The sequence below is a fragment of the Anolis carolinensis genome, chromosome 3, assembly GCF_035594765.1.
Source record: "Anolis carolinensis isolate JA03-04 chromosome 3, rAnoCar3.1.pri, whole genome shotgun sequence".
NCBI lineage: Eukaryota > Metazoa > Chordata > Lepidosauria > Squamata > Dactyloidae > Anolis > Anolis carolinensis.
The window spans coordinates 196,880,890-196,904,753 of record NC_085843.1 but is presented as its reverse complement, the minus strand read 5'-3'; the positions used below and the strand labels follow the sequence as shown (position 1 = coordinate 196,904,753).

The following is a 23,864-nucleotide window of genomic DNA, read 5'->3' as shown; positions in this document are numbered from 1 at the left end:
TTAACGTCAGGGGAAAACCTTTACCTTTATATATATATATATATATATACAGTAGAGTCTCACTTATCCAACACTCGCTTATCCAACGTTCTGGATTATCCAACGCATTTTTGTAGTCAATGTTTTCAAATACATCATGATATTTTGGTGCAAAATTCGTAAATACAGTAATTACTACATAGCATTACTGCGTATTGAACTACTTTTTCTGCCAGATTTGTTGTATAACATGATGTTTTGGTGCTTAATTTGTAAAATCATAACCTAATTTGATGTTTAATACGCTTCTCCTTAATCTCTCCTTATTATCCAACATATTCGCTTATCCAACGTTCTGCTGGCCCGTTTATGTTGGATAAGTGAAACTCTACTGTATGTATGTATGTGTATATATATATATATATATATATATATATATATATATATATATATACCATGCCCATCCACGCATTGCTGTGGCATAGTCTGATTGGTGGTATGGAAAATAAAGTAATGAGAAGCAGCCAGGGTTTGTAGCTGCAAGGCTATTCAATGGTATTGATGCTGGGCAACAAAGGATTTCCTAGGCACTAAGCAGCCAGAACTTGAAGCTGTAGGGCTATTCAATGGTATTCAAGCTTGACAGCAATGGTTTCCCCTTGGTAGCTTGAGGCAGTTGTGAATGTTGCAGTTGATCTCCTTGATTAGTATTGAATAGCCTTGCAGCTTCAAGTTCTGGCTGCTTACTGCCTGGGGAAATCCTGTATTGGGAGATGCTGGCTCTAATTGTTTCCGCCTCCTCGCCCTGGGTTTCAGGGGCGGCTGGGTCCATGCCTCAGGAAAAGAGAGACGACCTGGAGTGGCACCCTTTCCTCTTCACCCAGATGGAGACACAAAGGAAGCGGGGTGAGGAAACAAACACAGTTCATTTTATTTGTCGGTGGTGTTTTCCCCACGCGCAGGAGGAAGCAGGGGTAGGGGATGATTTCTTGAGCATGTGCTGTGTTGTATTGTTTATTTTTGGCTTTTTACGTCCTTTTCTCTCTGTGTGTAGGTTTTTTCTTTGTTGTGGTCAGCCATTGGGTTGTGAAACATTTTGTCGCCAAATTTTGTGTTATTTGCTCCAATTGTACTGTCCTACAAACAGACAGTATGTATATTAGTTCTCCAATTCATTTAGCAATGAGATATATTACGGAATACATATGAACATTCAGAAGCATTCTATGTGTAAGACCGGGATTGTTTATGTTGTTCCTTTTAACATGATTGCTTTGTGTCTGTCTTTGTAATTTAAGAAATATCCATGATAAAAGATGTAAAGTATGGCAATTTGATTGACCTCATGCATGTGTGTTATGCATGCATCTCTGAAAGGACGCATAACTACACAGGACACATGGACATGAACACACAAATGCACACACTTCTATATGCATTTTGGCATTTACTTTCTCCCTGGAAAATGACAGCCTTGGCATTCTAGCCCAATCTTCGTCAGGTTTTAAAACTGACAGCTTCTATAATTCAAATTTACTGCTGTTATTTTTTTCAACGAGTAATGAAGTTGTAAATGCAGCATTTCTTTCATTACCTATTCATTAAAGATATGACATGAAAACAGAGTTACCATGGAAATAGCACTGTGAATTCTAAGTACATAATAAGAATTTCATTGTTTACACTACTGCACAGATAACTGATGGGTGTTATTGTAGCTGGTAAAGTCTTATTTAGCTTCACAAATGCTGGAGAAGGAAGGGGAAAGGTTATGCAATTGGTCTTCTGCTAAGTGGTTGAACACAAGCAGACCTCTTTAAAATCATCAGTGCAAAAGAGTTTTATGATGAAAGGGACCAAATATGTTTCAAGCTTCATGTCTTTGAGTATCATTTGGCACTGAATATTTAAACATTCAGGATATAGCTCACTTCACAAGTTACTAATACCTCTGTTAGAGATACAATGTGTATGCATTCAGTTCTATCCAAATTACCATACTTAAATGTAGGAGTATCTTTTTTTTTTTTTTTAAAAAAAAGAATGATATATAAATGGCAAACAATGCAGTTTAATTTGTGTAAATGTGTCAGATTTAATTAATAACAGTGTCAGCAGCTTTGGAGTAGCAGGCAAAGGTGTGAGAAGGTTTATTTTAACATGTGATACCAAACGTGTTGCTTGTAGCAAGATTGGATTGTTTAAAAATAAAGTCTTTCAAGAGGGGGGAGCTCTACTTTAATTCTCCCTTACTTTGCTCATCTGTTCTTTGTGACCCAATCTTTGAAGCTGGAAAGAGCAATAAAATCTGTGGTTCTCATTGCCACTAATAGGATTTTTCTTTTTTTAAAAAATCACACTTTTTCCTCCTACAAGTACTCAGGAAAGGAGTGAGGGACTGAATCTCTCCTCTCTGCAAGCCATATCTAAAATACCCCCATCTTTGCATAAATCTTGTTTTAAAGCACTGTGTTTTAATGTCACGTGGGATTAATTAGGCTTTGAGATAGATAATATATTTCCACTAGCTGTGCCCGGCCACGCGTTGCTGTGGTGTTGGTGAGAAATTGTTGAGGTAGTGGTGGTATTGAATGTCTGTTCTATGGTTGTCTTTATGTTTAGCATGCACACTGAAGTGGATTATATGGCAGTGTGGAGTCAAGATAATCCAGTTCAAAGCAGATAATATAAGATTCTAAATGGGTTATATAGCTGTGTGGAAGGGCCTTGAGTCTACACTGCCATATAATCCAGTTAAAATCTGATAATCTGTGAAAGAGGCCTAAGTGAGGCCTAACTGTGCCTGTCCCCTGGTCTGGGGAGGTTGCTAGGAGACCAAGTGGGCGGAGCTTAGCCTTCAAACTGGCAGCAATTGGATAAAAACTATTATTCCTCTCCCTGTAATTAGGACTTTATTTTTCTTTTCTTTTTTGTTGTATCAACCTAGAGCCGTGAATGATGGGTTGTGTTGTCAAATTTCGAGGTTGGGGGGCCTGTAGTTTTGTTGTTTTGTCCGCTGCCCTGATGCCATCACTCTTTTATATATATAGATTACATTTTTAAGGACCTCATCACATACAGAAAAAGCCCCGTTCTAGGATACTGCCGAAACGCAGCTAGGACAGAACTCTGCTTTTGTGCTGCCACTGAAGTGACATCGGGGGTGCGATTCTCCTCCCTTCTCACTTTCTCTCCTCACTATTCCCAAGGCAAAAATTACTTTATTTTATGTTTGTCTGTAATTTTAATAGCCTTAAGTGGAACTGCAAAATGGTGGGTTTTTTTAAGATTAAAAACAAAATTATGGAGCAGTGGCAGTTTAGAAAGATAGAGTTAAGAGGTTGTGAGGAGGTAACCATGAAACCACATATCAGTGAAGTTCTACAAATGCAGAAAAAATACAATGGCAAAGATGTTTGTCCTGGTAATATAATAATAATAACCATAACAATAACAAAAGCAATTATAATAATACTTTAATTATGTCCTGCCCTATCTCCCCAAAGCAGTGGTTCTCAAACTGTGGGTCCCCAGATGTTTTGGCCTTCAACTCCCAGAAATCCTAACAGCTGGTAAATTGGCTGGGATTTCTGGATTTCTGGGAGTTGTAAGGCCAAAATATCTGAGGACCCAGAGGTTGAGAACCACTGCCCCAAGGGGACAAATGTAGGCAAACATATAATGCCATAAAGACTGGTCAAAACAAAACACCAACCCACCCAGATCGCAAAAACAAATCCACATCTACATAAAAAAAATGTTGTTGTTTATTCGTTCAGTCACTTCCAACTCTTCGTAACCTCATGGACCAGCCCACGCCAGAGCTCCTTGTTGGCCGTGGCCACCCCCAGCTCCTTCAAGGTCAAGCCATCCACATAAAAAATAAAACATTTAAATTAAATAACATAGCAAATATACAGTATCACAACAGACATTGGGATGCTACTCGTGATTGTGCAACTACTGTGGAATAGCACCTTCATGTGAATCCCATATGTTGCAGTGAGGGCACACCATGGCTATAAGTATGAGTAGAAAAGTGATCAGAGCTTAGAAATGTTACATTTTGAACTGTATCTCTTGGGAGATTCTAGACATTGTAGTCGACAAATATATTCCCAAGCACTGAAAGAAACGATGAGCAAATTGTTATCATTTTCAAAAGGAATTTCTGTCCTGATTTTTCTAGAACAGGATGAAGAAAGTAGAAACAGCACACAGTAGATGTGTTGGGTTAAAAACAAAACAAAAAGAAAGAATGTAAAAGAAAGCTTTGCATTGCTTTGCCTATTTGCAGTTGACATGTAGAACTCTCTTCATGTCAGTTAGTCTATCATCATCCAATGATAACAGTATTAAATCTGACTCCATGAATAATTTGGTCTATCTAGTGTCTGATAGGGAGAGCTGTGAAATACAGTTATTGCACTGAGTGCATAATAATGTAGAGGAGAATTAGAAAGGTATTCCCAAGGTGTTTCGAAGTGAGTTAATAAATATTAGTGATTTAGTGACTAAGTAGGGAAAGGGAGTGGCCATCAATAATTTTTCAATAATTTAAAAAACACCTTGGAGATTAGAAGCAATTGCGCTGAGAAAACAAAACACTAGATATATCTCCTGCTCTTATCACAAAGAACCTTCTGGGGAGATTAAAAAGGATCATGACACAGCTGCTAATTCTGAGACTTGTTCAAGTGTTGCATTAGCATTTCATTGCCATAAAAGCAACCGACTCCTTTTAATAAGGTTAATAATACAGTCCTATGCATGTTCACTTGGAAGTAAGTCCTGTGGAGTTAAAGGTGTCTTACTCAAAGGTATAGCCAGCATGTATAGTGGTTTGAGTGTTAGATTATGATTATTTGGCAACCAGGTTATGAAACCCTGCTCAGCCTTGGAAGCCCACAAGGTGACCTTTGGTAAGTTACACACTCCCATCTCAAGAAAATCCTGCAATAGGATTGCCTTAGGGTCATGTCAGAAACAACTTGAAGGTGCACAACAACAAAGGTATGGCATTACAACGAAATCCTGATATATTTTGTATAAAAGTCTAGCCCTTAATGTTAGACAACAAGAGGAAAACTTTGGTTTTTTTTAATTGTGTGGAAAACAGATACCTTGTCTCACAATATTCATGTACCCCTATTACTCATGGCTCAGTCATCTTTTAATGAGATTTCAGGATGTGGACCTATATCTTTGAGCATCCACAATATGGAAAAGCATCCGAAGTCATGGCGAAATTAGTTACCTACAAGCCTGCAATTCATTTTATAAATTTCAACATAGAGAGTGAAATGGGAGTAAGAGATTATTGGCCGCTCTTAAAACTGAGACAGGAGTAATGTTAATAACCAGATCTAATTGGCAATCTCAAAGAGTTATTTGATCACATGCAGGTTTGCAGAGTTTGTAGGGAGGATGAACAAAGTGGTAAGCAAAAAACTTCTAAAGAGACTCACTCTTCCACAGAGTCATTATGAATAACATTACCAAGCATTAAATGTAAGAGAACATCTTCTAACTCATATTTATTATTTATTTATTTATTTACAGCATTTATATGCCACCCTTCTCACCCCGAAGGGGACTCAGGGCGGATCACATTACACATATAGGAAAACATTCAATGCCTTTTAACATAGAACAAAGACAAGACAAACATAGGCTCCGAGCGGGCCTCAAACTCATGACCTCCTGGTCAGAGTGATTCATTGCAGCTGGTTACAGCTGGCTTGCTCTCCAGTCTGCACCATAGCCCGAGCCCATATGTGTTTCAGGTCCAAATCTGACAAGTTATGAAAGGGTATCATAGTCATGTTCAGATAGCCTGATATGAGCTATCATGTTCATTTGTATTTTCACAATCGGACACCAGAAAGTATACATTGCTTATATTTTGTTGGGACAATGTTTTTCAACAAAAGAAAAACTACAACTTTAAAATTTCATATGATCTTTATTTAAATGATGTAATGGAGGATTCAAGTCAGTTTTGATCTTTAATCCTCAATTTTGAGAGGCCCTCCCTGGTGAGGGATGAAAGTCTTATTCCACCTGATAAAAATTATCATAGAAGCTTGGCTATCAGCAATAGATCCATGTAGAACCTGTTGGTTTGGACGTAAAATAGGTACTTCTTTCCTTGGGAGTGATAGACCTATTAAAGTCGTATGGCCTAGAGGCTGGTGAAATCTAAGCTATTTTTGTCAGCCTTCCAAGGAAATTTCCTGAAGTCAGTTCTTAGGATCTCATCCCATGAGGGAGTAAAGTGGAGGGAATAATCCTTTTATCATAGCATTTTGTTCTCTTTATAAGGAAAACAGATAACATATTTATCCCATCATACACAATACACTTTTGTCCATTCTACTGTAATTCTCCTCATTCTGAGCTATTACATGAATGAGTGTAGTCCCCACCCATTCTGCATTCTTCTTTTTTATATCTTTGCAATTGTGGAAGTCTTAAATCTAGGTGTAAAAGGGGATGGGGGGAGAATATAGCCACAGTTAAGTGGTGATATATCAAAATTGTGCAATTCCTGAAGAATACGTTATTTTTTAAAAATACTGTAAAGGTTTCATGCAAAAGGATTATTTGTGAGAAAAGGAGCTTTGAGACTCATTTTGAGACCACCAACAGAAATGCCCACTCTTTGACATCACTGACACAGGGAAATCTGAAGTTCTTATCCCACGTGTAAATAAGCACCTTTACCCATTTCTATGTGAATCTGGAGCTCTGAAGAATATTACTATCCGACTCCTAAAATATCAACTTCTACACAATTTAAACACATTTTAAGATGGAATCCCATAGGGAACAGCCAGAAGTAGTTTTGCATCATATGATGGGCTCCATGGGATGCCATCTTTAAACTGCTTTTAAAGTGTGTAGAAACAGGGGAGGTGAGAAGATCCTGAGTCTGATGAGATCCCTTGTTGTGGGTGCAGAAATAACCTGGATGGTAGGCAGAAATGTTGTTTTAACTGCTGCTGGTTTTATCTTCCTGCTGTTAAATGTATTTTTGTTATTCTTTAGTCCCTTTTGTGGGTTTTTGTTTGTTTTAGATGTTTAGTTTTCTAAGCCACACTGGAAGCTTTGCTTGTCCTTGCAGACAGGTTGTTTGTTTTGAACTCACTGAAAAGAGACTTTACTTTAAAAAATAACCCATTGTCATGTATTGTAGATCACATGATGTGCAGCTCATCACTCACTTTCATGATTAACATTGCCCTTCATTATATTTACATCAAATAATGGAAAAGCAATTAGGTTTTTGGCATGTCCATGAGAAGGGCTTATTGTGAGACCAAAGAAGCACTGTAGGGTTCCCTTGTTGCAGTATAAAAGAAGTTAAGGCTTATGCTAAATTGACATTGGGGGCATGTTTGACAAGCATTTTTTGCCTCCTAACAAACAACAACCCCCCCCACACACACACACAGAGAGATACACACAAATACACACACACACAACATTCTTTTATAGTCATTTGGAAAATGATTTATGAAAAATTGTGTGTCAGGGGGGGAAGGGAATGCTTTATTGCTTACGGAGGAAACTGAATTGATGATGGTTGGCTTGGGTTTTTTTATGAATATTTATGTGTCACCCACAAAAGCATGGCAATTTTGGCAGCCAAAACCGAACCTCAGGAGAATTCAATGCAATACTAGTTCAGCTATTAGAGCATGTGATTCTTGGATCACATGTATAGCACAAACTTGGTAAGGGAGTTAACAAAATGGGTGGTTTTAATATCTTAAGGCCAAATACCACTACATATGATAAACAATAAGCAGCTTGCACTGACTCAGTCAAATAAATTGATCCGGTACAGAGCAAACAAATATTTAGAATGGACATGATCAATAAATAGCTGTTTTCCCCCAGGAATGTGTTATCAGAATAACAGAATGCCCAGGCTAAGTCTTTGTGTAAAACAGCATATCTAGAGATGTTTGAAGTAACAAAACAAATGTAGAATACCTTGGTAGAGATAAAATTATTGATCTAGGTAGAAATGCAGCATGTAAAGCTGTAGGTTATTGGGATGTAATGAAATTCATTTGCTAGTTTTAGAGCTTGAACACTGCTGTGATAGCACTTTGTTGTTGGATCACATTTTCAATAACATGTCCATTTCTCAACTGGATTTTGCCAGTTATTGACTTCTTTACCAGCTCTTCCTACTCACAACTGTCCTGATGCCACATTATCCTTTCACTCAAAGAATTTCTTTAACTGGTTGATCACAAACTTTATCTTTGCGAAGGTTTTCTACTCTCTGATAAACAGTGAATTCTGCACTCTCTCTTAAAGAAAATCAATAGACTTCATGTGGTGTAGCTTGCAGGCTTGATGTCTTCTTGTGTTGTTTGCTGTGCGAAATCTGTGATGAACTATTTGATATTTCTGGTAGCAGTAAAAAAATGTAAGCCCTCTGAAACAGTACTGGTCCTTAGTAAAGATGTAATAGAAGTTGTAACATTGTATTTAAAATAAATAGTTTGTAACAACTGGGGCTTATGTAGAAGAAAGTATTTTGCACGGTATAAAGTCTGATGGGAGAATATAGTACTTTGTTGTTGTTTAATCGTTCCGTCGCTTCCGATTCTTTGTGATCTCATGGACCAGTCCACACCAAAACTCTGTCGGCCGGGGCCACCCCCAGCTCCTTCAAGGTGGAGCCAGTCCCTTCAAGGATGCCTTCCATCCATCTTGCCCACTGTACTATTATATGGTATTATTATTATTATTATTATTATTATTATTATTATTATTAATCTTATTTTTACCCCACTTTCCTCTACCCCGAAGGGGACTCAAGGCAGCTTACACATGGCAACCATTAGATGCCTTGAAAACATACAGACAATGACATATAATCAATTAAAATTTAAAAATTAATACATTTAAACATTTAAAGCATTTAAAAACAATTACCTTCAGTATTATAATCACATTATCTGGTATTAAAATCACATCATCTGGTATTAAAATCACATCATACTATGGCACTTTCTACACTGACACTACAAGGATTATCCAGAAAGTAAATTACGTTTTGGAATTTAAAATGAACAAAGTATAGGAGAAAACATTTACCATATGCAGTTGAAAGCCACACCTAAATACCACTTCTCAACATAGTCACCATTCAAATCTAGGCACTTATCTTAGCGATGAATGAGCTTGGCAACTCCTTCCCCACAAAACTCTGCCACTTGCGTCCTCAATGCAGCGTTTTGGCAAAGATGCGCAGCTGTGGGAAGGGGTGACCGGCTGGTTGAGGATGCAAGTGGCAGAGTTTTGTGGAGAAGGAGTTGCCAAGCTCATTCATTGCTATGATAAGTGCCTAAATTTGAATGGCGACTATGTTGAGAAGTGGTATTTGGGTGTGGCTTTCAACTGCATATGGTAAATGTTTTCTCCTATACTTTGTTCATTTTTAATTCCAAAACATAATCTACTTTCTGGATAATCCTCGTATAATGCAGCTTGAACCTATCATGGAACCTGGTCTCAGACTACAACCCCATTTACTGCACACATTAGCGTGCCAAAGGCATGCCAGGTTTGGAGTGGGGGAAAAGTGACAGCAGTGAAGGTAACCAAACATCTCTCCCAGGGGGTCTGTTAGCCCCTTTCTGCCCAGCCATGCCTCTGGGGTTTTTTTTGGCAGCCTTGTGGGTTCTGTAATGTGCAGGATCATAGGCTGTAATGTGCTCCACATTTTGCAGCACCAGTGTCATTGTGGATCTGAGATACATGGGGGACTGCTGTATTGTATAGCTTAAATCGGCCTTTCTTGACACTTTTAAAAAACGTGTTACTTTCCGTTTAATCCATGCTGCAATGTGCATTGGCAATGATTTATATGATCAGTGTAGATGGGCCCTTTGCTGTTGGATGATCTTGGATAGAGAGAGCAAAACGAAGGCGCTGCTGTCATCTAAATAATTCTCCCGCTTCCATGAAGTTTTCCTTTATTCCGCCAATTTGGAAAGACATTAAAAGTCATTCACACTTGGAACTTTTATCTTTGCTGTGTTCATATTCGTCTGACTACTCTGCCTGCCCCTTTTCACTAGATGCCCAAGTTATATTTCTAAACATTAAACTGAATGTTTAAGTTACTGTAATGCTAGTAATTTGGGGACTGAAGGAACATTTCCCTAGAGGGGTAAAATCCCTATTTAAGTAGGTGATCCTCTCATGACACACAGACCTACACCTCTGGATCAGGTTCATTGGTGATTGGAAGGTAGATCTTGTGGCACATTATGCAGTATCCCCCAAAATACTGTCTGCTGTTTTGTCAGCAATTCATTTATATGAAATAAAGTTATGGATTTAATTGATAAGAATTGTCTGACTAGTGTGAGAGATCAAGGGAAATTTGACGCTAATTACGGTAAATGATATATGTTCTTGCATCAATCACTCGACAATCAGGAGGCCTTTCATACTGCACAATCACAGCACTATGATTCCATTCTAACTGTCATGGGTCCTATGGGATCCTGGATTTGAGAGGGTTATTTAGAATTCTAAGCCAAACAGCTCTAGTGGCTCACCAAACTATCTTAATAATGTTGACAAGTGAGCTGTCAGATTACAAGGACTTTGGATAAATATGACAAAACAACTGATGTGTAGTTGGATATTGGACTGGAAGGTAAAGGTGACAAGACAAAACTGATGGCGATTTCCAAAATTCAGAAACATACATTACTCTATGCATTTTTTCCTGGCTAGTTAGATATTTGGGAAGACAGGTTAAGCAACTGACTATGCTATTTTATAGTGAAATAAATAACCAGTTTCCCCATAAATGCTGTCGACTTTTACTGGGAAAAAGAAAATAGCTACTTTGGGTGTACATCTAAACTGTTTGTTATAAACACAATATAATCCAAAGGCTTCCAACCACTGAGGCTTATTCCTATTGATATCCTCTTCTCTCACACTTGTTGCCATGTCAGATTCACTTCACTAAGCAAACATCTCCGAGCACTTTTCATTGTCTTGCCCTCGGGCAAAATGGTCAGGCAAAGAATCATTGAGATTGATCTCAAGTCGTATGTGATGATAGCTTGCTTAAAATGGCTGCTTGTTATCTCACTGACTCACTTTAAGCCTTGAACTCTTATGTTGAATCAGAACTCCTCTGCTGCTGTTGGGGGATTTTTGGCTGGAAAATCTGATTGCAGAAAATAGTTGGTGTATTAAAAGATTGCCCTACAGACACAATAGGCACAACACAGAAAGACCGAAACAATGATTAAGGAGGGACCTATCTTTTGTGGGGCTGCTTTTAAACATATAGTAGAGTCTCACTTATCCAACATAAATGGGCCAGCAGAACGTTGGATAAGCTAAAATGTTGGATAATAAGGAGGGATTAAGGGAAAGCCTGTTAAATGTCAAATTATGTTATGATTTTACAAATTAACCACCAAAAACATCATGTTTTACAACAAATCGACAGAAAAGCAGTCCAAAACATGGTAAGTAATTACCAAAACATGGTAATTACTGTATTTATGAATTTAGCACCAAAACATCGCAATATATTGAAAACACTGACTACTAACAAATTGACTACAAATAAAGATAGAATTGCATAAAATGAACTTACAGTACTAACACTGTTGTAAATTAAATCCATAAAAAGTTCAATTCTTTCTGTTTAGAGGAAAAGCTGTGGATCCGGATGGGAGGCAGACTGCGTTGGATAATCCAGACCGTTGGATGGATAGGTGAGACTCTACTGTATATGCAATTTTATGACATATGGCATTCACAAGCAAAACTCTGCTTTTCCCATTTGTTATTCACTTTTTATTTTTGCTTCATAAATTGCCTTTGCCTCTGAAAACACATACATTTTATCTCTTACCCCACAACTCAAGTGTAGTCCCCACCCATTCTTCATTATTCTTTCTTTTTAAAAGGGAAACTTTGCAATGGTAGAAGTCTTAAATCTAGGTGTACACAAATGTTTAAGTCCTAAGTCAGAGATTAACTTAAATGAAATTCACTATTTGACTATTTCTCATTTAAATATCTTGCACAACATTTTCCTCGTAAGTATGAATGTGATGAGAAAGGTTGTTATAGTAAAAATTTATATCCACACAGGTCATTCAGAGCTCTATGATCGTTCTGTTGCATGCCTAAAATATAAACTAGTATCCTCTATGACAAGTATTTCAAAAAGAGCATGTTCTCATTGATGCTAGAAGACAAACAATTCTAGTTATAGAAAGCAGTAAAGGAGAAAGGATGTGTCCAGAAACTGAGGACTGATTGTTGATTTGACATATGGAAGGGTGGTCCAGAAGATCAAAAAGGTAAAGAGTAAGAAGAAACATAAATAACTAAACAAAGAAATAGTGGATATCAAGTGGACAGGAACAAGGTCTACTAATCCATTGCGAATCATCAATAGATGAGTGCAAGAGAAAAAGAAGAGTCTGAAATGAAGAAATGTATTACAACATACGCCTTTGTAGATTGTAGGAGTGGACTCTAGTCCATGAAAGTTCACACCATAATATATATGTTATTCTTTGAAGTGTCAAGTCATTGTCATTTTTACTGCAGGAGGCTAACATGTCTACCACTCTGGAATAAGACAGAGGGAGGGATGAAACACATAGAGAAAATGGAGGGAAGTAATGCAATGTAATTATTATTATCAGTTGACTGGATTGTGAGCTGAAAGGAGGGAAAGAGAAGACCGAACAAGAGCTTCGTTTGAATCAGAAGAGGGGAGGGGGAAAGGGCAAATTTTATAGACATCATAAAGCAGAAAGCAGCACGACAGCAATTGAATAAATGTGTGGAGAGAAAGGAAGAAGAATTAAAGACCTCACAAAAGGTGGAACAGACAATGGGATATCTAGCAAAAGAGAAAATGAAGGCCTAACATATCTGCCTTATTCATATATAAAGCAGAATGTTGATCTAACCTTTACATGAAAGGAGCACATAGTGGAGGAAGAACCTGCTCCCTGACTTACCTTACTTCACTGTGCACTCCACTGCTTCAAACAGTTTTCTATCAGGCTAGCTCCAATACCAGAAGTGTGTTGAAGAGGAAGAACGTGGCTTTAAAGCAGTGGAGGAGAATGTGGTCCTCTAGGGCCCTAATCTGGTCCTTCAGACTTCCTTAGAAGTCTCAGGGCCCTTCCAGACAAGCCTTTAACCCGGGACCTGTTTCGGGTTTACCCGAGACATCCAAATGATGCCTCAGGTGAACCTGAATTAATTTGGTGTAAACTGGGATTTCCCAGTTTACACTACATTAATTAAACACCTGTTAAGATTCAGACCTTAATGTAAGGTCCAGATGTTTCAAGGTGTGGGCCCTGTGGGGATTGATTCCTGGAATTACTTCCACGATCCCAGGGGTCAATCCCCACAACAATTCTTGTTCTTCAGGCTCGTGAAGCCTGAAGGAGCAAGATGGCACCCCCCCCCCCAAAGTCCCCTCCCAGTGTTCCGTTTAGCCCCAAAACTTACCCGAGGGGCCTGGCTGCATGCTTAGGCCCCTCCTGTCGAAAGTTCCTGGCGCATCAAAGGGAGGGAATGCAGCCATCCTCCCCACCAGGGAAAGTCATTATTACCTTGCACTTTATTGAATATTTTAGCTGTGAAACTACCTCTCCCATTTTGAAATACTCTGCACTTGGCCCAGATCCGTGTTTTAGTCTCCCATTTTTAACATTTTATGCTGTATGTTGATTTTTATGACTGTTTTATTGATGTTGATGTTTTATTGTTGGGATATTTGTTTCGTTGTTTTATTGCTGTTATTATATTGTTGTGTCAGGCAAGGCCCCATCTGAGCCGCTCCGAGTCCCTCTGGGGAGATGGGGCGGGGTATAAAAATAAAGTTGTTATTATTATTATTATTATTATTATTATTATTATTATTATTATTATTATTAGTCTGGGGTTTGGGGTGAGTATGTGGACTAAATCCCAGGAGGAACTATTATACTATATTCCAGTTCCTCCCAGGATTTACCCAGACTTGGAAGGGCTCTCCTCTTCCCTTTCCCATGATAAGTTAATTCCTCAAACTTTTGAACACACTATGTTGTCGAAGGCTTTTTGAACACACTTTCTCCCATTTTCAGAGATTGAAATGCCTCTCCTAAGGCTTAGATACAAGCATGAAGAGTTTGAAGCTATAATCCATTCTTATTTTAGGCTTCACCTTTTTTTTTTTTGACAAACCAAAAAGCTTCTAAGAAATTCTCTGAAACTGAATTTGACCCAGAGGATGTAAGAGGTACACCACTCTTGCTTTGAAGAAATGGTGCATGAGAAGTGAATTAAGGGGGGAGCTGTTTTGGTTCCTCTACCACTCACTCCCACAAACATATCAAATGGGGTGGATTATTTGCATTAAATAAATGTAACTGCCCCCTCCTAATAATAATAATAATAATAATAATAATAATAATAATAATAATAATGCAGACTGTGCAAGGAAACCGACGAAACCATTGATCATATCCTCAGCTGCTGTAAGAAAATCGCACAGACAGACTACAAACAGAGGCACAACTATGTGGCCCAAATGATTCATTGGAACTTATGCCTCAAGTACCACCTCCCAGCAGCAAAGAACTGGTGGGATCACAAACCTGCAAAAGTATTGGAAAATGAGCACGCAAAGATACTGTGGGACTTCCGAATCCAGACTGACAAAGTTCTGGAACACAACACACCAGACATCACAGTTGTGGAAAAGAACAAGGTTTGGATCATTGATGTTGCCATCCCAGGTGACAGTCGCATAGATGAAAAACAACAGGAAAAACTCAGCCGCTATCAGGACCTCAAGATTGAACTTCAAAGACTCTGGCAGAAACCAGTACAGGTGGTCCCGGTGGTGATGGGCACACTGGGTGCTGTGCCAAAAGATCTCAGCCGGCATTTGGAAACAATAGACATTGACAAAATCACCATCTGCCAACTGCAAAAGGCCACCCTACTGGGATCTGCACACATCATCAGAAAATACATCACACAGTCCTAGACACTTGGGAAGTGTTCGACTTGTGGTTTTGCGAAACGAAATCCAGCATATCTATCTTGTTTGCGGTGCCATACAACGTCGTTGTGTTGATAATAATAATAATAATAATAATAATAATAATAATAATAATAATAATTTTATTCTTATATCCCGCCCCATCTCCCCAAAGGGACTCGGGACGGCTTACAACAGGGACAAGCCCAAAACGACATAGCAAAAACATTACATACACAAAATACAACAGCAAAATTAAAACATTTCAACAGTAAACAAAATAACATAGTAACAATACTTAAAATCTGAGCAGATAAAATCAGAGTGAATAAAGGAGGAACGCGGGGACAGGTTCCATTAAAGTGCTGTATCATATGGAATAAGGAACGGAGATAAAGTGCCATACAATTTTGTAAACATAGAAAAATAGTCTGATAACAAATCTGAAGGGCCTGTTCATTCAAACGCCTTCCGGAACAACCATGTTTTCAATTCCCGGAGGAAGATGGGCAAGGAAGGAGCCAACCTGCTCTCCCTGGGGAGATAGTTCCAGAGCCGAGGGGCCACTGCCAAGAAGGCCCTCTCTCTTATCCCCACCAGCCATGTTTGAGACAGGGGTGGGAGTGAGAGGAGCGCCTTGCCAGATGATCTTATGGTCCACGTCAGTTCATAGGGGAGGAGGCGATCGCAAAGATAGGCAGGTCCTGAACCGTTTAAGGCTTTATAGGTGATGACCTGCACCTTGAATTGGGCCCGGAAACTTATCGGTAGCCAGTGGAGCTGTTTAAACAAGAGGGTTGACCGCTCTCTATAACTAGTTCCCATTATTAATCTGGCTGCTGATCTTTGTACCAACTGTAGTTTCCGAACCGTCTTCAAAGGCAGCCCCATGTAGAGTGCATTGCAGTAATCCAACCTGGAGGTAACTAAGGCATGGACCACTATTGCCAAGTCAGACTTCACGAGGTACAGTCGCAGCTGGTGCACAAGCTTTAACTGTGCGAAAGCCCTCCCAGCCACCGGCGACACCTGAGCCTCAAGCATCAGCACTGAGTCCAGGAGAACCCCCAAGCTGCGGACCTGCATCTTAAAGGGGAGTGCAACCCCGTTGAGCACAGGTTGCCACCCTATGCCCCAACCGGCCGCACGACTGACCTGGAGGACGTCTGCCTTGTCAGGATTAAGTTTCAGCTTGTTCACCCAGTCCATCACAGCGGCCAGGCAACGATCACGGATCTGGCTGGATTTATTACAACAGAAATCTGACATACTTGAACTTTTCCTCCTTCTGCTTCTTTCTAGGGCCAAGTGAGATATGATAGCGGACCTGGCATGCATCACCAAAACCTGGCTGGATGTGTAGTCATTCTTCAGTCCAGTCCTTCCCTTTAAGCATGGAGCCCCACCAGAAACACCTGTGCATCAGGTAATGGGGTCCGGCAGACTCCGTGTTTAAAGGAAAGGTGATGTGGAGCATGATGCCAATGTGGACCATGCCGCCAATTCTACCCCCATCTGATGAGGTCACAGTATGTTAGATACTGAATAAGGCCCACTGATTTGGAAGCAAAAATAACTGGAAGACCCATCTTCTTGCGTGGAGGAGGAACTTGTGTAAGCTTTTGCCTCTGAGCTCCTGCTGTTAGTCACAGCTTCTGCCAACCTAGCAGTTCAATACATGACGCAGGACCGGGCTGTGGCGCAGGCTGGAAAGCAAGCCAGCTGCAACAAATCAACAAATCACTCTGACCAAGAGGTCATGAGTTCGAGGCCAGCCTGCGTCTTGTCTCTGTTCTATGTCATGGCATTGAATGTTTGCCTTTATGTGTGCAATGTGATCCGCCCTGAGTCCCCTTCGGGGTGAGAAGGGCGGAATATAAATGCTGTAAATAAATAAATAAACAAATAAATAAATAAATGTGAGTAGATCAATAGGTACCGCTCCGGCAGGAAGATAATGGTGCTCCATGCAGTCATGCTGGCCACGTGACCTTGGAGGTGTCTACAGACAACGCCAACTCTTCAGCTTGGAAATGGAGATGAGCACCAACCCCCAGAGTCAGACACGACTAGACTTAATGTCAGGGGAAAAACCTTTATCTTTATTAATAACCATTGTGTTTTTTCTTACACTTTAAATATAAGATATTTAAGAATGTCATTTAGTCAGTGGAATCTAAATATGGAAACAAACACAGAAGCATCCTGAGGTGAACTGCCAGAAGTGGGAAGGCAGAAGAGGATAGAGTGGAGAGAAGAAAAAAATGTGATATATTGCCCAAATCCAGTTGTTAAGCCAAATCAAAGAAGATCCACTGAATCAATGGGAGTTATATGTGTTGACTTAAGGAGGGACATTCACTCAATGGGTCTATTCTAATTAGAACTAACAGTTGAATTCAGCCTATAGATATCAGCAGAACTGAATAAATGTAGTGTATATTATCATTTATTGTATTGTTCAATGTGTTATGATTTGTTGTTCTATTCATATTCTGTTATATTGTATTGTTCTGGGCATGTAAGCTGCCCCGAGTCCCCGTTGGGGAGATGGTGGCAGGGTATAAATAAAGATTATTATTATTATTATTATTATTATTATTATTATTATTATTATTAATTGAAACAGGTCTGTGTTTTAGCCTACAAAAACCACGAGAAAATATGTTATAAACAGAGCATCTTTTACCTATCATATTGTGTATTTAGTTCCCAGAATCTCTCCTTGGTACAATATCTTCCCCACATTAATTTTTTTCTCTGTGTTTGGAGTCATTTTTTTTTTCTTTTTCACGGCCTTTATAATATTGCCTGAATTTGTATTTCCCTCTAAAGACATTTGGTAATGGATGCCACTATGCTTTATTACTTACTTATTATTATTTTTTCTCTAAGTTAGATTTTTAAGTTACTTTTTCCTGTTGACTCTTTTAAAGTCAGTGTCACTTTTAAATTATTTATTCAGTCTTATGTTCTCTGTATAAAGGGTTATTTTAAGATGTATCATATTTCTCTTTATGTTCTGCCCATTCCACATTTCAACAGATGTTCCCCTCGATGGTAATAAAATATGAGATTTCACAATTGCATCTGCTTTTGCTGCCTATTGTTCACCTGAACTCATTCTCTGCCCATTTTACAACACAGTAATTTTCATAGCAACCAGTTTTCATATAATACAATGCAGAACCTAATATATCAGTCACTTCGAACAGCAGCAATGTAGATCAATTGCTATGAGAAAAAGCCATTGTGGGTGTATGGATGTTGGGATACATATAAAGTTTGATTGAAATTTCCATTTAGCTTGACACTCACAAGGAAATGAAAAATTACTATATATAAAAAAAAATCTTATAACAGATTGATTTTAAGAACCTACATTCTTCAGCCAGAGCACCTAGGACTGGGTTCAATGCCAACTTAACATCATGATTTGTGTTGCCAGTTCAGGAAATGTTTCTCTACCAAGCAACGGTCCATTGGTTTCCCATTGTGCTGCCAGTTGCATAGCTATTCTGTCCCAGAAATGGCACTCTATGACCCTTGGCTCATAAAAATGCAGGTTCTGGCATAATCATGCATTTTCCCCAAAGATAGAAGACATTTTGTACAATCTGTCTCAAGAAGGGAGAAAAACTTGTGCTTTCATTGCTAGGAATAGGATATCAGTACAGCTCTTTTGGGATAAACCAATGTTTGTGACCTTTACAGTATTTTAAATGTCTTTGTCCAGAGCTATGATATTCTATGACATGCTCTAAAAATGGCTATTTGTATACACAGGCTTTATCTTAACCCCTTACCTTAAGAAAGGAGAAATATCACAAAATAGAGGTTTTGGAATAATTTTATAGGTATGACTGGCACAACAACACAGACAGAAAATACTAATAGAATCAGTCAAAGCAATACTAACTCTTCAAACAATAACCTTGCCAAAGAGGTTTCTATGTGTTCCACTACTCCACTGGGGATAGGAGAGTTCACATATAGGAACTAAACCCCAGATTTGAAATGTTTCCAGGATCTATCTCACACTACAGAATTATAGTTCTATGCTTCATCCTGGGGTTTGTAAGGTACTAGTTTTCTGCCTGATGATTCTAAATATTCCTTGCTAACTGCAAATCACAGGATTCTATGCATGGAAGTTAAAGTGGAATCATACAACCTTGTCATACGCCCACTGGCGTAGCTCCGCTTTGTTGGGGAAGCATGGGAAATCTGGTGTCCCACGTATTGAATTGCCTGGATCCAGGTGAAGGTGATCATATGGGGGGGAAGCATGGAGCATGCGGCTTTCCTCATTGATTCTACAGCAACACGGGAAGCCTTTCATGTTGCCCTGGCAGTGGCATACGCCGGCACCACCCTCCTTCACCCACGGCAGCAAGCAAGCATCGTCTGATGTCCAGCTCCGTTGGTGACCTGGGCAAAAATAGGCACATGCTGCCGATTTTAGCCCTGTGTGAAGAGCTCCTTAGTGCTATAGTTATGTAATGTGAAAGGGACCCAAGGAAGCTTATAATGCTTCACTAGAGTAAGACCAAGCAATGAATCCTGGGAGGAAGAGAATTGTGACAAAACACCCACAGCCACACTCCTGGCAATTCTCTGTCAACAGGAAGAGAATCAGTGGTGTTCTGGTCTAATAAAATGTATCAAGAGGTGTCCTGTCTGTCAGTGTAAAATACCATGACTTTTTTGGTGTCAGGAGCGATTTGAGAAACTGCACGTCGCTTCTGATGTGAGAGAATTGGCTGTCTGCAAGGATGCCTGGATGTTTTATGTTTACCATCCTGTGGGAGGCTTCTCTCATGTCCCCGCATGGGGAGCTAGAGCTAACAAACAGGAGCTCACCCTGCTCCCCGGATTCGAACCACCAACCTTTTGGTCAGTAGTCCTGCTGGCACAAGGGTTTAACACATTGTGCCACCAGAGGCTCCAAGAAGTATGATGCACCAGAAAGAAGGCTCAGCAAGCCCAACAACCAATATGTTGAAGTTATATTGCAAGTAACCAAGAGGCTCTGGGGACAAAGCTAAATGATATTGGGGCACATGTTGTAATTTTATCATTTCTGAAGGATATCGCCCATGAAAAGGGAGACGAATATTAGAAGCGAACAACTAGTTCTAGAGATAGTGTTGTCAGGAAAAACTTGGCTTCTTGGACCATGATCTGCACTTTCATGAAGAAAGACTTCATGAAGAAGAGAAGTATGGTAGTAGTAGACTATTCCTTGTTGCGTGGAAGAGAAGCAGTGGTGTGCAAACCTGATAAGGGATCTTATCACATACACCTTAAAGATAAAGGTAAAGGTTTCCCCTGACGTTAGGTCCAGTCGTGATCGACTCTGGGGGTTGGTGCTCATCTCCATTTCTAAGCCAAAGAGCCAGCGTTGTCCATAGACATCTCCAAGGTCATGTGGCCGGCAATCCATCATCTCAGAATGCTGGAGGAAGACTGGATAGCCACTCACCTCATTGCACACTCTTGTTTCCTGTCCTTTTCTAATAAAATAAAGCACCTCGGACTTATCTCATGGCCAAGAGATGACTGCTCCCTATCCGTGCATTGTTCTCCATCACTGTCCTTTTTTCCCTAACCTTGCCAATGTTGCACGACTTTGGGGCTTCGTGGCCTTATTAGTGCACAATGGTGCCTTTTTTATGTCTTCTAACACAGAAATGTAAATGCATATTTTTGTTCATATGGAGCTGTGCACTTTCAAAAATTTAAAAATACAAAATAACTGAAAAGACAAAAACATGAATTGCTTTTTTTGGTTATTTATGGTCTTTTTCAGATTGCCACTGGAAGCGTACTGCCAGCCAAGAAGGATCAAGCAGAATGTAAAGACTGCCCCAAAACATTCCTCGAAAAACGGGCCACTGGCACACAAGAGGAGCTGCAGACAGGTTTACCAACAACACAGAAAATTCTGCATTTTGGACATGTGTGGAAAAATTTAAGACGATTGCACCATGTTTTGTACTCACCACAGATTCTTTGTCTATGAGTGTCCAATGAAATGGACACTCATGTGGCAAGACCTGATTTCACCAGTAGGCAAAGGGCATCAGAGATGGGTTGTAAGTGTGAGGTGATCATCTCCAAGGTGTGTCAAGAAATGTTCTGGCTTCCCCCAATAGGTTAATTAGTGATAGTGATATACAGTAGAGTCTCACTAATCCAAGCTAAACGGGCCGGCAGAAGTTTGGATAAGCGAATATCTTGGATTATAAGGACTGATCAAGGAAAAGCCTATTAAACATCAAATTAGGTTATGATTTTACAAATTAAGCACCAAAACTTCACGTTATACAACAAATTTGACAGAAAAAGTAGTTCAATACGCAGTAATGTTATGTTGTAATTACTGTATTTACGAATTTAGCACCAAAATATCACGATATATTGGAAACATTGACTACAAAAATGGCTTGGATTATCCAGAGGCTTGGACTAGCGAGGCTTGGATTAGTGAGACTCTACTGTATATACATTTTTTTTTTCAGAATAAAGTTTCACAACTCAAAGCTCAATCTCTTTAACTCCATCATATTTCTCTTAAATTTGCTTAGATTTTTAATGTATGATTGCTCTTCAAAACCCTCGTCTCTCAGGGTAACTCTGATACTCACCAGGTTCAAGTGAGTTCAAAACTGTTTTGAATGCATCTCTTTAACTATGCAGAAATAAAACCCAATTATTGCCTCAAAGGTTAATGTAAGATTGACTGAGTGTACCTACAAATGGTCTACCTTATTAAAAACTCGCTTCACAATGGATTTTACTTCTGTGATTCATCCAGCTATATTTTGTTCATCAATTTTTTGTTTCTTCTCTTATTTCTGTAATACAAAGAGGGAAGTCACACTGACTACTTAATTGGCCAAATACATCAGCTGAAGTGTTATGTTTTAGAAGCTGCATTGTTGTTTTCTTCAATTTATTTACTCTTCAAGGTGGAAAAATAGCAACGTTACCATAGAATTCAATTAAATTTCCCCAGGTTAATGGGTTCTGTGTCAAGAATGAATAACCACAAGTGCGTAGGCAATGAATACAACCATAAAGATTCATTCCTTTCACAGTATATTCTACTTCAGGAGCATATTAGATTTTTTTTTCTTCATAAGGAAAACAAAAGGAAATGCCCCTTTTGTTTCCTCTTTTACACAGCAAGTGCTTCTGTCATTCTTGGTTTCTGCAAATTCCTTATAATTATGCTAACCACTTTTCCTTTAAGTGCTAGGGGCCACTAAAAAGGGAAAAATCTTTCACTTGGGTTAACTTTAGTGAATATATTTAGTCAGTAAATTATTTGCCATCTGAACTAGAAGAACCAATATACATTTATGTTCCAAGAATGGGTTGTTTTACTTACTTTATGAGTGAAGGCTGCAATAGTAGCTAAGTCAAAGGACATTTAATTAAGTTATATTTGCTTTTTCACGATCTTTTAGCTCCAGATTATAAATCAAGAATCAATGAGTACTTAATTTCCTCTTATAGCATTAAAAGTAATTGCTTCATAAATTCACTTTAGTAATCCAAATATTTGCACAGAGTACAGCACAAAGAAGTTGTTTCACTGATGAGATGCCTAGCTTCCTTCTATTCATTAGAAGAATATGTGATTTGCAAATTACAGGCCCGAGCTCAGTCCTAGAATGTGCCACATTTCTCCAAACATTGAGCTTTGGGAATGTTCAGAAAGGCTTTTATAATATGCTCATGTAGGGCTTTAGATTATTCTTCGTGATTGACTTTTTCTGCCTGGCTCATTCCTGAAAACGTACTTCTCAGATACTACTTTTTGTCTTTTTTGCTCTTAGACACAATTTTAATAGATTCATACTGTTTGTTTCTCTGGATATATGAAAATGCCCAAGGCCGGAAACAACATAATAAAACAACAAAATAGAAAGGATGCAAACTGTCACAGACAATGAAAAAAAGGCAGATAGCAATTTGTGGATAAAATGGCAAAGAGATAAGAAACACAACAATTTGACATACCACACTTCCAAAGGGGGGGGGGGGGGGAGAGAGGAGAGAGATTGTAGACAAAATATAGAACAAGGGAAAGCTAGACATCTCTAGCTAAAGAGTTCCAGAGTCTAAATGCAGCTGCAGAGAAGGTGGCAAAAATGGCAGCAGAATAACACTACTCCATTCCCAGGTTGGCCATATATAAAATCTACATGTGAGTCAAACCAGCACATTACACAAATAATAATAGAAATATCTATACAGATCGGAAGATGAAGGAAAGCAGGAGAGAAAGAAGCTTTGCAAGTTTTTTTTTTCAAAGAGTGAAAGTCAAAGACCAGATGAAATTGGAAGTAATATGAAATAGGGTAAACTGACCCAGGAGAAGAAAGGAAAAAGGCAGCAGAATTTAATGAAGATATTAAAAGGTGGTCAAAGCAATTCCAGGGCAGCTGCAGAGAAGGTTCAATTTTGCCTACAGATCAAACATAATTTAGATGTTTAGATGTAAGAAAGTTTGACAGAATGTAATGACTAGGCAGGCTATTAGTGGGTAAAGATATTCCTTAAATTTTCATAATACCAAATCATGTAAGCCTTTAAGAGCACATATACCTATCGATATTTACTCAGAACTAAGCCTTGTTGAATTTAGTGAGGCTTATGTTGGAGTAAGTATCACAGATGACCTCATCAGACGGGGGAAGAATCAGCGGCATGCTTCACTTTGCCACCCCTATAAGCACTTAGCCTGCTGGCTCCCATTACATGACATACTACTACTTCCAGCGGAGCTCCATACTTCAAGGGGTGG

The 23,864-nt window shown here is 39.1% G+C and overlaps 2 long non-coding RNA genes across 3 annotated transcripts in view; one reads left to right on the top strand and one right to left on the bottom strand.

The window, feature by feature from the left end:
* LOC134297717 (uncharacterized) overlaps window positions 1-21,843 on the top strand; it is a 69,134-nt gene extending 47,291 nt beyond the window's left edge. The window contains exons 2-3 of the long non-coding RNA XR_010004575.1: window positions 11,691-11,756; window positions 20,859-21,843. This is a non-coding gene — a long non-coding RNA (uncharacterized LOC134297717). The remainder of the gene's footprint in view (window positions 1-11,690; window positions 11,757-20,858) is intronic.
* The window catches only part of LOC134297719 (uncharacterized), a 179,179-nt gene that overhangs the window by 13,120 nt on the left and 142,195 nt on the right, over window positions 1-23,864 (bottom strand). The gene's annotated exons all lie outside the window — the stretch shown is intronic.